Source organism: Microtus ochrogaster, chromosome 6 (assembly GCF_000317375.1).
Source record: "Microtus ochrogaster isolate Prairie Vole_2 chromosome 6, MicOch1.0, whole genome shotgun sequence".
Taxonomy (NCBI): Eukaryota; Metazoa; Chordata; class Mammalia; order Rodentia; family Cricetidae; genus Microtus; species Microtus ochrogaster.
Window position 1 is genome coordinate 23,159,085 of NC_022013.1, and position 18,298 is coordinate 23,177,382.

At 44.5% G+C, this 18,298-nt stretch overlaps 1 protein-coding gene across 18 annotated transcripts in view; it reads right to left on the bottom strand.

The window, feature by feature from the left end:
- Window positions 1-18,298, bottom strand: part of Nfasc (neurofascin) — a 160,378-nt gene that overhangs the window by 94,050 nt on the left and 48,030 nt on the right. The window lies entirely within an intron of this gene.

Here is an 18,298-nt window from a genome sequence, read left to right on the forward strand (position 1 = left end):
TATTTGGCAAATGTGTCTTCAGGAAGCAAAGAAATGCTTTGCTCCCACTCCCCATGAACTGGTTTCCATTCATGGTTATTGATGCTCCTCCCCCCTTTTTTTACACCCAAAGAAATGGTGTAAAACATCCATTAAAAACCAGGCATGGTGGTGCTTGCCTGTAATGCCAGGACTCAGAAGAGTGGAGAGTTCCAGGCCAGCCTGGCAGCACAGTCAAACCCCATCTCAATAAAACCAACAAACACCAAACGAAAGAATCCATTGGTTAAGGACTGAGACCCTCTTGTTTGCATTCGCAGTTGGCTCTTTAGAGAGGACCACTGTATACCTTTCCCTTGCAGGTCTGAAGGCAGAAGGCAACGTACAGAAAAGTACTTGGCTTCCTCATGGAACTGTTGTGAAATCAAGTGAGAGCTGTGGTGTGAAGATAGACAGACAGACAGACACTCCTTAGAGAGGAGTAAGATTACACCCACCTACACTTTTATCATCATCCACGAGACTTGGGGGCTAAGAAGTGAGACTTTGAATTTAGGCAACAGGCTCATCATCTGACCCAGAGCCAGTAACCTTCCAAGCAGGACATCTCACACCAGGGTATAGGGACCACACGGACACTCGATAGTGTGTGGATGACAAGAGGAGCACCTGTGGATCCCAAAAGGATGGAGAATGTGATGTGTTTGCTGTGAGCTCTAAGCATTACCCCAGATTCTAGAAGGTCGAAGAGGCAGACAGGCAGCAGCACCTACTGCTCTGTATGAAATCTGGGTTGGGGAAGGGCACAGACAGTAGGATAAGTTCTTCCAGCAGCAGCAGGACCAGGCATGGATGATGATGATGATGATGATGATGATGATGATGATGATGATGATGATGATGATGATGATGATGGAAGGGATGTCTGGGGTTGGACCAGCTTCAAAACAGGCTCTCCCTGTCTTCTTGTATTAATATCTGCAGGGGTTCCTTATCTCTCTTTGGCAAGCAAATTTTCACTATTGTGATATTTCCCTCTGCCACAAAAGAAATGCTTTTGTAGAGGAATGCCTAGACTATCTCACCTGGGGATTCCACTGTGCCACAAGAGCACACTTCCTAGAAGGACAAACTCCAAATTTTTCTAGTGTTTTATTCTTGTACTTCCTCCCTCTGGATACACAGTCTGTGCTCAGGGAACAAAGATCTGTTTTTTTCTCTTCCAGAGACAAAGATTTTATTGTAGATGAAGTTGTTTTCTGTACTGCCAGCTGGCTCCCAAATAATCACACAGTCTTTTAATTATAAATTCCTGGCTAATAGCTCAGGCTTATTACTAATTAACTCCTACATTTTAAACTAACTCATTTCTACTAATCTATGTGCTGCTCCAAGGCTGGTTTACCGCATCTATGTACTTTCCATGCTGCTTCTTCTGTGTCTGGCTGGAAACTCCTCTGACTCCATCCTTCTTCTTTCCAGTGTCCTAGTCTGGTTCTCCCACCTAACCAGCTCCTGTCCAGCTATCGGCCAGCCACGTTCTTTATTAAACCAATCACAGCAACATGTATTTATGCAGTGTGAAGGAATATTGTACATTTTATTTCAGTTATTGTTTGAGTAGCTAAACCTACATACGCAAATACAAAAGAGTACATTGTAAAAATAGGTTTTATTAGCAAATCTCCTTGCCAAGCCTGCCTCCATCCAGCTTCCTAAGCCCTACTCACTTGGCTGTTGCTGGTCAACCACTGTCACCAGATGTGTGCATCGTTCAAGAGTGAGTCTGTGCACACGTAAACGGAGATAAGCAAAGCAGCCAGCTACAGGATCACAGTTTCAATCCTAGCACTCAGGAGGTGGAGGAAGAAAGCCAGATTAAAGGTCAGCTTGAGCTACATGGTGAGTTTGAGGCCATCTTAGGCTGGCCACACAATGAGACTTAGTCTCAAAAAAACCAATATTGGGACTGGAGATATGGCTCAGCATTTAAGAGCATTTCAGAGGACGTGGGTTTAGTTCCCAGCACCCACAACTGTCCTTAACTTGAGTTCTAGGTGACTTAGCACCTTCTTTTGGCATCTCCAGGTATCAGGTACACATTCAGGCAAAAATTCACATATAAAATCAGAATAATAATTCTTTAAATAAAATAAATATGAAGCATGATTTTCCTACCTTGTTCTCCAACCCCAGTAAATAAATATCCTGAGTATTATTCTGTATTAGTTCACATAAAACTACCACATTAATAGAAGCCGAGTGTTACAAGATGTGAGCGTATCAGGTGCTTACCCTGTCCTCTCTTGAGTGACAATCGGATGGCTTATAATCATTTGACATGGAAAGTGGCTTTGACACTTGTCTTTGGGTAAATGTGAATTCTTGCCTTTGCAAGATTACATTTAGGATCAAATCACTGACACAATGTTTTTATTTTATTTACTATTGGGTCTCTGCGTGTGCACGAAGTGTGTGAGTGTGTGCACACAGGTGCCATGGTAGCTTTGTGGAGGACACCTCTGGTGAGTTTGGGACCCAAGGATCAAACTCAATCGCTAAGTTTCACAGCTTGACCCACTGAGTCATCTCACCTGCTCTTCAGGATCAAATCATGAACGCAGACTTTTGAATAGCAGAGAATTTGGCTAAATTATTCTCCATGAGTCACATATAAAGAATCACACTTTACTCTCCCACAGCAGTGGAAAGGAGGGGTTCCTGATTCTCCTTTCCTAAAAAACTACATGGTTAGCTTTTGTCTTTTTGTTTCTGGCAGTCTGACACATATAAATTAATATCTGTTTTGTGGTTTTCTTCCTACGATGAGATGGAGTGGACATCTTCACTTCCTTTAAATTGTTCCTGTTCTATTTGTTCCTACAGGTTTGAAGGAATCTTAAGATGAAAATTACCACTTTGTAGGGGAGATAAAAATCACTATATCATGCTCTGTTTTGCTGTGAAAAATGTTTTCCTAGCTCAATGGATCTTTCATTTTGTCACTATTTTGTGTCATACACAGGCTTTCTTTATTTCAAAGCTATCTTTAAACAGTTCCATGATTTTTGCTAAGATTTAGATCCTGTCATTTTCTATGATTAATCTTTTTTTTAATATTTATTTACTTATTATGTATACACTATTCTGTTTGTGTGTATGCCTGCAGGCCAGAAGAGGGCACCAGACCTCATTACAGATGGTTGTGAGCCACCATGTGGTTGCTGGGAATTGAACTCAGGATCTTTGGAAGAGCAGTCAGTGCTCTTAACCGCTGAGCCATCTCTCCAGCCCTATGATTTATCTTTTATCCATCTGAAACCTCCTTTGAACTTACATGAGAGAATAAGCTAATGGTATCAAGACTGTTTTCCCAGCACTGGGTATGGAAGAGTTCACCTTTTACCTTCTGGTTTAAATGATGTCTTTGGGTCAGTAAAGGTAGCTCAGTGGGTAAAGTCACTTGCCATGCCAGTATGAGAAACTAAGTCCAGATCCCCAGGACCTATGTAAGGCTGGAGCTGGTAGCACACTCCTCTCATTCCAGCACAGAGAGATGGGAGGCAGAGATGGAAGAATTCTTGAAAGTCACAGGCCAGCTAGCCGAGGGTACACAGCAGTGAGCAGCAAGACCCTGTCTCAAACAAGGTGGGAGGTTAGGATCAAACCGAGGCTGTCCTCTGACCTTATGTGTGCCATGGATATGCCTGCTTATACCCACACACTCAAGCATGCACACACAGTCACACACGTCTCTGACACATACACACGTGGGTAAAAGGAAAGCAATCAATAAGTAGAATATTGTCTTTAAAACCTTAAGGGAGAAAAGATTATAGGACATATGTGATAGCAAAGTAGAAGAGCAGATTACTAGGGGTGGAAAGGGTTAAGCAGGGATGGGGAGAAAAGGAGATGGGGGAAAAGCTAACCCAAAATGAAGGACATATGGAAAAGTCATTTGGAAACCTACCATTTTTAAAAGCCAATTAAAAACTATATCTTTAAAAGAACTTGAGGGAGCCTACAGAGGTAGATAATGTAGCTTCCATAAACCACAGGTGATTAAGTGAAAACCCAGTGTAAGACACCTTCCTATGAGCTGTTTGTTGGGGAGACCTAGAGCCTCCAAAGCAATACAGGCTATCTCCATGGATGCCAGGGGCTGGGTTGAAGCCTGAACGCAAACATCCCAGACTCTTTGGATATATGGATGCCAGGAACTGAGGTGAGGCTTCCACCCAAACAATACTACATAATTTTCTTTTAGGAATTAGGGAATGTGGATGCTCTGGAGGTAGCTCACCCAGTGATGCGCTTGTGTGAAAAGAGCTAACTCAATCCTGTGCCAAATCCTGATGTGGGATTCCCTTCTGAATGCTGTGAATACCATTGGTTAATAAAGAAACTGGCTTGGCCTGATAGGGCAGCATAGAAGGCAGGGAAAACTAAACTGAATGCTGAGAGAAAGAAGGCAGAGTCAGTGAGAAGCCATATAGCCCCACCAGAGATAGACACTGAAACTTTACCCGGTAAGCCACAGCCTCGTGGCAACACACAGATTAATGGAGATGGGTTAATTTAAGATATGAATTAGCCAGAAATATGCTTAAGCTATTGACCAAATAGTATTGAAAATAATATGGTTCCTGTGTGATTATTTCAGGGGGTCTGAGCAACCAGGAACAAACAAGCAACCTACAACAATCTCTTTCAGATTGTAGAAGAGAAAGGTCACTTTCCAACCAATTCTATGAAGCTGGTGTGACCCTGAGACCAAAACCAGGCGTCTAAAACAAAAGAAGCCAAAGAATGTAGACCAAATAATATTTCTCAAAAATAGGTTAAAAAATCCGTAATAAAATACTAGCAAACAGGAATCAGTGGTACCTAAAAACAACTCTTCACCACAGACAAATAAGGTTCACTCAAGTAGGCAAGTCAATATTTTTAAATGAACTAGTTCAATCCACCACATTAATGGACTAAAGGAAAAAAATCAGGGGCCCATATCAATCAATACAGAATCAACCACTAACAAAATTCAGCGGCATTCATAGTGAGAACCACAGACACTGAAAGAAACTTCCTAAGCTTGGTTCTCTTCTTGTTTGTTTTTACAAACATCTGCGAAAATCCACAACTAAGATCATAGTGAGTGGTGAAAACGTGAATCCTGTCCTGTTAGTGGGCACAGGCAAGTGTGCCTTTCAACACTGTTGCTAAGCACAGTATTGCTGTCCCAGGCAGTGATAAGTCAAGAAAAGGAAATGTATGGCACAAAACTCATAAAGGAAAACATAAAACTATTTCTAATTACATATGATAGTGTACAATCCCACTATTAAAGCATTCTTAGAACTAATAAATAAATTCATCAAGATTGTGTGATAATGGATAAACATATAAAATTAATAGCATTTCTACATGAAAGTCATAACCGTAAGGAAACAAACATTTAACATACAATATCATTTACAATCCCTCAAATATCCTTAGGTATAAAATAAACTGAACAAGTAAATGACTCAAGCTGGGCATAGTGGTTTCCACCTCTAATCCTAGCACTTGAGGCACTTAGGCAGGAAGACTGCCATGGTTTGAGGCCAGCCTGGGCTACAGAGCGAGTTCTAGGACAGCCTGAACTACAGAGCAAAGCCTTGCCTCAACTGACAACATCAACAACAAAATATGCACAAGACCTATGTGAACATTTTAGAAAATTTATAAAAAATTAAAAATAATAGGAATAAATAAATACCATGCTCATGGATTTGACTCAACACAGCAAAGAGGCAAATTAATCCCAAGTTGACATACTAGTTTTATGTAACCCTTCAAAAATTTCTACATGATTGTTAGTTGAAATAGACAAGATTATCTTTAAACTTACACAGAAAAATTAAAGTAATTGGAATTGCTTAAACAATTTGAAAAAAAAAGAAAAATCAAGAAGCAGAATCAATTAATTTAGGTAAAAGACTAACTATATAGATATAGAAGTAAACATTGTGTATGAAGGACAAAGGAACAGATCAAGAAGATTAACAAAAAGGGGAGCATGAGAACTTTCTGCAATGAAGGACACTCTCCGTATCTTAATTATAGTGGTGCTACCAAATCATGTGGGCGTGGCAAAATCCACTGGACTGTAGATCCAACAAAGGTGAATGTCATTCTCTATAAATTATAACTCAACACACCTAACTTGGCAGGAAAGTACCTTCAGGTACATGCATTGTGATGCATCAGAACCTGGCAGGGCACCTTACAGAGAGAGGGCACACACGCACAGAAAAGATAGACACCCCACTCTATAACTAATCCTTTCTCCAAATAACGGCATCACCTGCCTATGAAGCAGAGCTATTATGACCTAAACACCTTGTGTTAGTACCACAGTACTTTATGTTGGCAGATAAATTTCAACACCAGAGGACAAAACCAGTGACCTCAGTGTGCTTAATGAGATGGTGATTGACCAGTCCCCTAGTTACCATCTTTCTTGAGCTAATAGAGATGGTCACTGTGTCCTCTTTGTCACATCTTCCCTTGTCAACTTTAAATACCACCTTTAAGTCTCCTTTTCTTTCTCAATCCTCTATTCTCTCAATTTCCTGGTGCTGAGAGCATGGGCTGCACCCAGGAGCTCCTCTTACACACACACACACACACACACACACACACACACACACACACACACATCCCTTGCTCTGGTGTCCTGAATGCAGTCACACCCCAAGTCCCATCCTTATGTTGCAAATCTCCAGCTTTAAATCTAACTCAAACCTCTTCACTTTCAAACCTACACAGCCACCTGTCCATATGACACCTTTGGTGGTCTTCCTAACAAGTATCTTGGAGCCAACAAATCTCAGGTTCTTCTCTAGCACCCTGCCAAACAGTCTGTGCTGTGACACCCTGAGAGCCCAGTGTCTCCTCTCCGTCTCTGCTCTCACAACTGAACGAGAGCAAATTCTGCCACCTCAGAGCCTCAGAGCACCACACTCTCCTCCATCCTCCTCTCCTGCTACCCTACACCCCAATAATCCCGAACTTCAACCAGTTCCTTAGCACTTAGCTAACACATCCCCATCTTTTACTGTGTCTTTTCCCGTGAAAATATAAGATACTTGAAAGACAGAGGGTTTATCTGTTTTATTCACGTCTGTATCGCTGAAATCTGAAACAATGCTAACACTATAGAAAGTGTAATCTGTGATGATTAATCCTCATGATCAATTTGATTTGATTTACCTTAGAGCCACCTAGACACACCTCTGGCTTATCTGAGGAGGGAGGACCCACCCAGAATGTGGATGGTATCACCCCATGAACTGGGGGGTCCAGACTTAATACAACAGAAAAAGCAAGTTGAGCAGCGGCATTTACCTCTCTGCCTCCTGACCATGGAGGTTTTGTGCCCTTACCACACCTTTCACACCCTGAGGGACTGTGTCCCCTCAGTGAGACAATAAATCCCCGTAAGTTGCTTTTATCAAGCATTTTGTCCCATCAATGAGTGAAGTAACTGATACAGATACAGTGGTCCAAATCATCTGTTGTAAAATAAGTGCATTCACACTTCAGCAAAGACCAAACTTCCTGTATGTACTCCGGTTTCCCCAGTCTCTCTGGAGTTCCCCAGCACTTAGGGTTTCAAGTATGGCCTTCTATACGATGCAGTATTGGTACCAAGCTAAGCTCTTACTGTCCTGCGGGGTTCTGAGTCTTTCAAAGCTTAGCTCTTAAGTCTACTAGTTTATTTGTGTGCGTTGTGCATGTGTGCGTGCGTGCGTACATGTGTGTGTGCGTGTGCATAAGCGTACATGCTTGTTTGTAGGTCAGAAAACAACTTTTGGAAGTCAGTTCTCTCTTCCGCCCACCATGTGGGTCCTAGGAATTAATCTCAGTTCATCCAGCTTACTGGCAAGGGCTTTATGCCACGAGCCCCCTCGCTGCCCCCATTTATTTATCTTTCGTAGCCTCTTCACCCCAAGCACATGAGTTGGCTGTTCCTACAGCTCAAGTTCTGACAGACTATTCAGTTTGGTTAGTATGAATCTCATATTTACTAAACACGTTTTCTACACCTGATCCCCCTTCCTTTTCAATGTTATCAGCGTAACACCCCGTGAGGACAAGGATGAGTATCTGTCTCCTCTTCACAAGCTTGAACAATCCTACTTTCTGAAACATTCCAGCATGTTCACAATAGCTGGGTTTAGTGTACCATCACCCTCATACAGTAACGGAATTTCATGTACCATCACCCACATATGGTATCCCGGGTTCAGTGTACATCACCCTCATACGGTAGCTGATACGATAGCTGGATTTAGTGTACATCACACTCCCATGTCATAACTAATACTAAAGCTCAAATGATTTTCAAAATCTTTTCTCTGAGGAAAAACAGAATCACCTCACCCAAGATCATACACTCAGGGGGGAGCCAGGAGCTGAAGCGGGGCACACTGATTTAGGTCATATGACTGTCCCTCTTGCCATCCTTCTTACTTTAATACTACTGGAAAGCAGAGGACTTGCTCAAGGTGGCACGGGAGTCACTTGTGGGACGAAGAAAGAGGCTGGTTGATCAATAGTCTTCTCAGAACGGGAGTCACTTGTGGGACGGAAGAAAGAGGCTGGTTGATCAACAGCCTTCTAGGCAGACTTCAGGTTCTCTTTCTTGTTCCCACAACTGCAGTCAAAGTTCCAAGAAGAGGTGTCGAGGAGGAAGGGTGCTGAGACAGGAGGATGCCATTTTGTCAAAGCCAACAAATACACGACATGCTAGACAGTGCTCTGGAAGGCCCAGCTGTTCTCCACAGGTGGGAACCAACGGCTGTGCCAGAGACTGGCACCACGAGCCTTGGCTGTAAGATGGATGGGAAGAGAGACGGCCAAGTGTTGCCAGCTACCCACCTCAGTCTCAAGAGGGTCCCCTGGTTCTGGCTTACGGTAGAGGACCCCTCATCATTTATAGGAGCATCTCTGCTGGCTTCTGATTTAGCAGATGCTTGTGCTCCAATTCCCCCCATGCCTGCACTTTCTGTTTCTCCCATTGGCCTGGAAGTCTCCTGCAGCAGTCTGGACTTTGTGGGGATGGACTCATTCCACTTAGAGCTGTCTGAAAATAAGGGGAAGGCTTATACCATGATGAAAGTTTCCATCATGGCCAAAGGTAGCTTCAGAATCACCTGAGCTCTTTTATCTCCCTCTCCACCGAGGACACGTGTGCTTTCATCCCTCCCTGCAGAGACCACAATGGCCAATTTGACCGTGAGAGACCTGGTGACTGTGGTCAGCAAAGGTATCTTGGTGTCGAGTCTGAGCAGGTGCAGTGCTCAAGTCTCACATATCTGCACCGAGACGCAGAGAGATGAGTTTCCGCCCTGTCTCTCATCCTCTCTGTATTCCTGCTGTAAGAGCTGCTGCATACCCCCGTCGGCAGAACAGACAGAAAGAAAGGGTAGAAGGACTGGCCCAGGCAACAGCACAGAAGCAAAGAGCACCCCCAAAGCCACAAAGTGATCTGCCTTCCCAGTGGCTTGGTCCAAGCTGCTTACAGAACAATGACAGGGAACAGGATTCCTGGGAAGAAGTCTACACTTTTGAATAGCAAACACTATTCTCCTTTAATACCACAAACAGACTTATGACTTTTCTTGGTCCGTGGGGATTATTATTTTATTCCAGTCTTAATCATCTTGTGTTAGTTAAGCTATTTTATTAAAAAATTCATCAAGTGTTAAGCAATAAAGATGAACAATGATATCATGTGGAGTTGGAGAGATAGCTCATTGGTAAGAGCACACACTGTTCTTTCCAGAGGACCGGGGCTCGCTCCCTGAACCCATGTGGCAGCTCACAACTATCTGTAACTCCAGTTTCAGGGGATCCCACACCCTCTTCTGGCCTCTTAGGACACCAGACAAACATGATGCACATGGACATACATGTAGGTAAAAATTCCCATACACATAAATATTAATAAAAATGATATCATGTTTATATTTTTTCCTTATAGCCTTAGTGTAGTGAATCTGGAAATGGGCCTTGAGATTACAGATCAAGGTATGAATTCCAGTTTGTGTCTGATTATCTGCAAGTGACCATCTACAGGACTTTGGGTGAATTACTCCACCTATTAGTGTTTTGGTTTCCCTGTGTCTAAATGAGGGGCACTATTCCTTTTCGGTTCCACATGTATCTAAACTCTTTGGCTAACACAGCCTTTCCCAGCTGGCCCCGCCTCAGCTGTCATTGCCCGGGGCTCAGCAGCCCCAACCTGTCCACACCCCCATTCACCTGGCATTATCTCTTCCACAGGCCTCCCGCTCACTCCTCACACGGCAACAGGGAAGACACTTCCATAGAGAGGCCTTCCCTTGTCCCCTCAACTAGACCTGGTTAAATCAGTCTTCCCAGCAGAGCCCCGGAGAAGTCAGTGTGCAGACCAACGGATGGTCTCTTGTATCCTTGTCAAAATGAGCAGGTGATAATCCCTGATGAGCTAGGGTGTGGTCCCGCTAGTGTGACTATTTCTAACAAGTTCTGGGTGATCTGATGCTCCCGGGAGGAGAATGACCCCTTAGACACCCACAATTGGTCCGTCAACATTATTTGTATTTCCTGCCTAACCCGGGCCCTGGGTAGCCCTCTGCCCTGTTCAGCCTTTGCTGCCTGGTTGAGAAAGGTTCCAGAAAGGTCTAATGACTCAATGGAGCAACAGCCGCAATGCGGGCAGCCTGGTTTCTGGTCAGAGTTAAAGAGAGGCTATCACAATATACATGCTACATGCTGCAGACAGATCTTAAAGCAAGGGCCACATCTTCTACTTCTTCCCCACTCCAACTCATTCCTGGGAGGTCTTGGGCCCATAGCTCAGTTCTTGGAAGCATTTTTGCTGAGTGGATGACTAAATAAGCACATGCATCAGAGGCCCTATGGCCCATGGTCCTTTAGGGGCAGGCAACACATGCAGAACAGCACAGTTTGCCCATCACTGTCTCTCCCTGTAGCCCAAACCTGGCCTTTACCAGAGGGGTCAAGAACACAGAATTTAAATATAGGTCCCAAAGACCAAAGAGTCACCAAGCATTCCTCAGGCAAACAAACAAGTGACAGAGCCCAGGAGGGAGGGTTATTGTTTTAAAAATTATTTCCGTAGTCCTCAAAGAACTGGAACAAAGCGGAATTGTCGTGGCTGCCTCCCCTGCAAGAATTCACATTCTAGACTCGTCTAAATGCCAGTGCAAATGCTGCTCAGAACATGATTATTAAACCCAGCAAGCAGCTGACACCCCGAGGGTGGGGGCTGGGAGTCTCCCTCCTTCCATTATGCAGCAGCTTTGAGCAATGAGTCTTCTCTGCTTTCAGTGTTTCTACTGCCCAGCCCCAGTTGCCTTCCTCCTTACCATTCCCTTTGGCCTACTCCATGCTGCCTCCCCCAAGATAGAGAGTGGGGAGCTATGTGTGCAGTGTGGAGGTTTCTGGGAGAAAAATGATCTCATGGAAGCTAGTAGACTGGGCTGGTTCTGGGATATCAAACCCATTTGCAGAGCCCATTCCCTTCCTTCTCAACCTCCAGGAGACCCGGTAGAAAGTAAAAACCAGGAGATTTTATCTGAGATTTAAGATTCTTCAAGGGGATCACGGAGTTAGAGGAGCCACTCATACAAAAGGGGGTTGGGAACTTCCACACTCAAACTCAAATGTTGGGTCTTGAATACTTAAAAGTGAAAAATTACAGCATGTTATTGAAGTGATACCCAGGCTACCCTCTCAGAGGTATTACATGCAGAGGTCATGTGACTCATGCAGCTGTCCTGGTTAACTGGCAGCATGCTGATGAAGCACTCTGGTCCAGCACCCTACCACTGAGCTCCATCTTCAACCCCTTGTGCATTTTAAGCTCTGAGACAGGTTCTTACACAGTCACCCAGACTGGCCTTAACCTCTATTAGTAGCCCAGGCAGACTTTGAACTTGTGATTCTCCTGCCTCAGCCTACTGAATAGCTGGGATTACAGATCTGTACCATCAGCTTGGAGACCAAAGGCAGATACCCTGTTTGCCTGCCATTCTGTTGATTCTGGCCACATTGAGAGTCATCGCTGAATGGACAGGGTAGCGAGAATGAATGCACGCCCTCTAACCAGCTCCCAAAGAGCAGAGGTGAATGACACAAAAGGGCCAGCCATGTCCACCGCCTGCCAGATCCCTGATGACCGGCAGACAAAGGGACAGCTCTACGTTCATTCAAAAGAGGTAGAGACCAGGGGAGGTTTCCAGGCAATGCAGGCCGTTGGGTATATTAGACCATTTAGGTTCAAAATGCTTGAAGGAGTAGGAATTGGGTAAGCCGGGGGTGAGGTGGGAAGATCATGAGACACTAGGAGGTGGATTCACAACAGCTTAGTTCTGGTCTCAGGGCAAGAGGGAAACGGTTTGAGCAGAGAAGAAAGTTTGCATGGCAGATAAGTGGGAGAACTGGAGAGAACGTGGGAAGCTTTGAATGCCAGGCTAGGGTGTTCTCTGTTATCAACTGTGTGAACAACACGAGGCGTTCCTACAGCAAGAGGCCTGGGTGAGCCAGCAAAGCTAATACTCCTTCAACACTCTCCTCTGTCACCCAAGTCCCCTCTCAAGCCATTATTGCTATTAGCCTAGAAGCTATCTTTCTGGCAGACAGAGGAACTCAAGATACAGTACATGTGAACCGCCAGAACTTCCTGAACCAAAGTTTGTGTTCAAGAGGGAAACCGACGGTAGAAACGACAGGTAAATCTTGAGAAGCGAGTCCAACAAGGCATGAGATGGAAGTGAGCTAATGAGATGGAGGAGCATGAAGGATGGAGGCAGAAAGCTAACAGGCTTGCAGTGGTACCCAAACTGACCAGTGGGAATTCATGCTGTGGGTGTTGCTTGGAGATAGAAGAAGAGAAGGGGCATTTTTGAAAGGTAAGAATTGAGGAGAGTCAGCTGAGTGATGGTGTCACACACCTTTAACCCCAGCACTTGGGAGGCAGAAACAGGCAAATCTCTGTGAGTTCGAGGCCAGCCTGGTCTACAGAGCAAGTTCCAGGACAGGCTCCAAAGGTACAGAGAAACCCTGTCAAAAAAATAAAAAATAAAAATAAATAAAAAAATAAAAAAGAATTGAAGGAGAGTCTAAGGCAGTGATTCTCAACCTTCCTGATGCTGAAGTCCCTTAACACAATTCTCCATGGTGTGATGAACCCACATCCATAAAATTATTTTGTTGCTACTTCATAACAGTGATTTTGCTACTGTTATGAATCATAAGTATCTGACATGCCGGATATCTGATATGCAATCCCCAAGGGGGTTGTGACTCACGGTTGAGAATCACTGATCTAGAAGTGCAGAGGCAAGGAACAGTTTCTATTATAAATGGAACAAAGATGTTGGGATTTAGGGTTTTCAAAGAAGAATTTACCACACCAATCAAGAGAGTAAGAGAGCTCTCCCAGGGGCTCAGGACACAGCTCAGTGGCAGAGGACGTGTCTAGCAGACACAGTGACCTGGTATCTATCCCTACCTAGCACCTACAAAAAAAGAATCAGCAATAATACCAGTTCAGAACTGAATGGAACCTGGAGAACTGCCCCAGTAGCTCAATCAGGAAAAAACTCTAGGAACAAGAATGGCCAAGAAGAGGTGGTAGGAAGCTCTAATCCATATTTTAAAATTTGAAAGTAGGCCAGGTGGTCACTGTGCATGCCTTTAAACCTATCATCCATGAGGCAGAGGCAGGCAGATCTCTGAGTTCAAGGCCAGCCTGGTCTACAGAGTGAGTTTCAGGACAGCTAGGGTTACACAGAGAAACCCTGTCTTGAAAAACCAAAATAATGATCATGATGACAATACTACTACTATTACTACTACTACTACTACTACTACTACTACTACTGATGATGATGATGATGATGATGATGATGATGATGATGATGATGATAAATATCTGAGAGCTGGGCAGAATGGCACAAGCCTGTCTTCCCAGATTCTCAGAAGAGAAGACCACAGATAGCATCGGCCCAGAAGTTTAAAGTCAGCCATGGAAACACAGTGAGACCTTATATCAAAGAAAGGAGAACATAAAACTATGTGCTGCTGTCTTCCTCAGTGGCAAAATAATGGTTCTTGATGCACAATTATGTACTAGGAGCTAAAAACTTTCAATCTAAATTAAAAGGACTAAAGTTAAAACCAAACAAATAAACAAAAAAACTAGGCATAGGAAATTGGCTTCCAAATCCTCAGGTCTCCCTTCTCCTTCCCTGGCTCCAGGAAAGGAGGTGAAGGTTTGACCAAGCCAACCAAACGGTGATGCCACTTCCCCTTGCTAGTTGTTGGCTTAGGGACAGGTATATGGCTCAGCTGGTCAATGAAACACAAAGAAGTAAACTGAGGAAACTTCTGACAAGTATTTTGTCTCCATAAAGCATGCAGCAGAGGCATGGCATTTTATTTCCTCCAGAACTTAGCTGTTTTAGGATAAGGCATCCATTTTGTAACTATGAGGTCTGGGCGCTAAGAAGCACCAAGTCAAAGATATCAAAGCAGAAAAAAAAAAGCCAGTTCCTAAAACCTAAGTCTTACTCCAAACTGAAGTGCAACTCTCTTGAGGCCAGAAGGTAGTTAATGGCCGCTTGTTGAGTACACGCTGCTTGGGTGCTCTGTTAAGTCTTGTAAGGCAGGCAAGGAGAACTGTACAGAATCTTCACCTGCTTTCCAAGACTCTGAAATACATGACAGACAGTGAAGTTTCTCCTGCGTCCTGCACTTAGTGAGCAGGAGAGGTGAACGGAGGCACTAGGTGGAGTCAGGAAAAGCCTGACCCTGCAAAAGCAACCCAGGAAGCTGCAAGGTTGACTGGCTCAATTCAGACCAGTATAACAGTGCAATTTACTCTGTCCAGCTCAACGAACACTAACTGCACAATCTCTGTGTACAAGTCCCTTAGGAGGAGAAAATGGTGCACAACTGTGAAGGTCAGTCTTAACGGTCAATTGTATGTAACTTAGAATCACCGAATAAACAAATCTGGGAGACCTCATCTTTGAGGGATTATCTAGATTGGTTAATTAGACCCTCCCAATATGTGTGGTCGTATTCCTGGGCAAGACGGAATAAAAAGAGTGTTGAGTGTAAGCATCCATCACTTCGGTTCCTGATTGCGGATGCAACTTGACCAGCTGCCTGAGACTCATGCCATTAAGACTTCAGGGACTTGATGGACATAAATCATTCCTTCCTGAAATTGCTTCTGTCAGGTGTTTTGATACAATAGCAAGTCACACGGAACAAGTAAGTTCTAAGAACTAAGTGCTAAGACGTGGGAGCATTCTTAGGCCTTTGGAATTAGCTTGTGGGGGGAACATAGAAAAGTTTAGATCTGACTGCTGTAAGCCAAGGTTAAGGGACCATTCTGGTGGGGACTTGGAAGACAAGAAAATGTCAAGAGAAATGTGGACAGTAGAGGCTTGGTTCAAGATGTTTAAAAGTGAAACACGAACTCTATCAGGAACTAGGCTAGAATTCAACCTTGCGACATTCTAGTGGAGAATATCTTCCTTCGGTCTGTATCCTGAGAACGAACATGTGTCAGGCTGAATACAGAAGTAATGAGCTAATTTGTTTGGAGGGGGAGATTTCAAGATGAGATAGCATTTAAGCTGCACAGGGATGGCTACAGCTCTCTGCTCTCATCCAGATCTACAGTGAGAGATAGCAGGAAGATATTTAAAATGTGCAGTCTGTTGAGAGAACTGCCAGTTTAACCTTCCAGCCAAGCAAGGTTTGGGAGCAGCTGCAATTGTTAAAGAAAGAGAAACCTGGAACTTGGCCCTGGAGCCACAAGAAAGGTATCCTGAGGTCAAGCCCCCAGGAGAATCAAAGGATCTGGGAAAAAGTGAATTCATTTGTAAGGGAGAGGGTAAACTAAGAATGCCACCGAATGGCTTCCGTGAGGGTTAACTTCTAATTGCCAACTCCACCCAAGCTAGACTCTCAGGGGATGGAGTCTCATGGAGTGTTGTCTGGATTAGAATGGCCTGTGGCATGTCTGAAGAAAATAATCTTGATTGCATTAATTGAAACGAGGAGACCCGTCCACTGTGGAGGGCACCATTCCCTGAGTAGGGGATTTGGGGTCACACTAAAATAGGGACAACGAGCCAAGCACTAGCATGTTTATGTTAACCCACTGCTCTCTGTTCTTGGCTGCGGATGCAAACTGATTTGCTGCTTCAAGTTTCCGCTGCCTTGACTTTCCCACTGATGGGTTGTAAGCTGGAATTATGAGCCAAATAAACTCTTCCTCCCTTCAGTTGCTCTTGTTTTTTATCACAGCTAAACCCCCTACTTAAAAACAGCCTCTTAGGAAGCTGTTTCCTCAAGGCCAATGCAGCTGTGGCCAGGTGCAGGGCGGGCTCCATCCCAAGCTGGCAGCAGAACTTGGTAGCATCATCATCATCTACGTGGTACCGGTTTTGCAGGCATGAAGAGGAGGTCATCGAGTCTAACATCACAGTTCCAGGGAGTTGCTATATGGGGTCTACATAGCGGTAGAGCCCAGGTTACTGCCAACTCCAGCCCAGCTCTGTAGCAGCTCCTAGATGAGTGGGTGGAGGAAGGAGTTGTTACCAAGGAGAAACCTCACAACCGCCATCCCAGGGATCTCAAGTAATGGAGTAACTGTGGGTCTTACAGGAAAGCCAGACAGTTTACCCCTGCGCTTGCCTCTTCCTCAGCAGACCTGGGGAGCCCTCAGGCCCTTTCCACCCTCACCTGATGATTCTGTTAGTCTTGCCTCCTTTCTCTTTTGCACACAGAAACCTAGGATGGGTGAGGCAGATGTCAGTGCCGGGAAATTGCTCTTTCAAGCTCGGTGCTGAGAAAAGGTGGATTCTGATTACAATCAGCAACACATCTTAATGGATTCTACAAATTTGTCGTCTGAAGACCCGATGACAGCTCCCAGCCGCCAGATAAATGTCACCAATTACCACCTTGTGGATTTGCCTTCCCTGATTATTCCTGGGACCTGGGAACTGCTTGGCGTCTCCAGTTTAACCTGAGGGAAAGGAAGGGGGCTTATGCCCACGAGGGTGTGGGGGGAGATGTCTGGCTGCCTTGATCTGGAAAAGATGATGCATAGGAAAAGAAACACAGAAGCAGAAACAAGAGGCCTTTTTAGGGTTTGCTTCCCAACGGATTCTGGTTTATCTCAGGAGGAAGGCCAGCCCCAAGATCCCAATCAACCTGAGGCTGGTAATAAGAAATGTATCGGGTTTCAACCCTAAAAGGACAGTAACTTTGAAACAACTGATCTGTGTTTTTGTTCCCTGCTTTAATATATATATATACATACACACACACACACACACACACACACACACACACACATAGTTATGTGTATGTTTTGTCTGTGCACCATATTTATACAGAGCCTGCAGAGGCCACAGAGGGTATTGGATCCTGGGAATGTAGGAATGTAGTTATAGACAATTGCTAGCTGCCATGTGGTTGCTGGGAATTGAACCTGGGTCCTCTGGAAGCACAGTCAGTGCTCTTAACCAGTGAGTCATCTCTCCCCTTCCTGTTCCCCGTCCACCCACTTCTTTTCTGCAATCTGATTTTAAAGTCACAAATAAAAGCTTTTAAACTAAATTCCCGAATTTTTGCCTTTTGATCCCTGTTTCGCTCTGCTCTTCAGTGAAGAGAGTTTGTGGCACTGGCTGGAGAAGATGGACAGAAATACAATAGATTAATGCCCAAAGGCACAAACAAGACAAATGTGAACAGCGACCCACAACAGGGAATCAGTGAGCCAAGCGCAGAACAGAGAAAATCCAAGAGACCATTTGCAAGCCCTGGTTGTGGACTGTGGATAACAAGGTCACTCTATTGCGAGGCCTTAGGGTGGTCAGTGCCCATTTAGCAGCAGCAGCAGATGAGGAGGAGCTCCGGTCTGTTCCGGGCTGCTTCCCCATCATTTATTATTTGCAGATCCATATTTCCAACCTCAAACTTCCAGAATCCAAAGCAAATAATTTGGTTCCTCAAAAAACAAAAAACAACAACAACAAACAACCTAAGCAGATTTATTCCATGATCCAGCAAGCCCGTTTCCACGTTTGAACTCAAAAGACTTGAGAGCAGGACCTTGAGAGGTACTGCACAGAGTGAACTTCTTCTATGTGCTCGGTGTGTGTGTGTGTGTGTGTGTGTGTGTGTGTGTGTGTGTGAGAGAGAGAGAGAGAGAGAGAGAGAGAGAGAGGAGGGG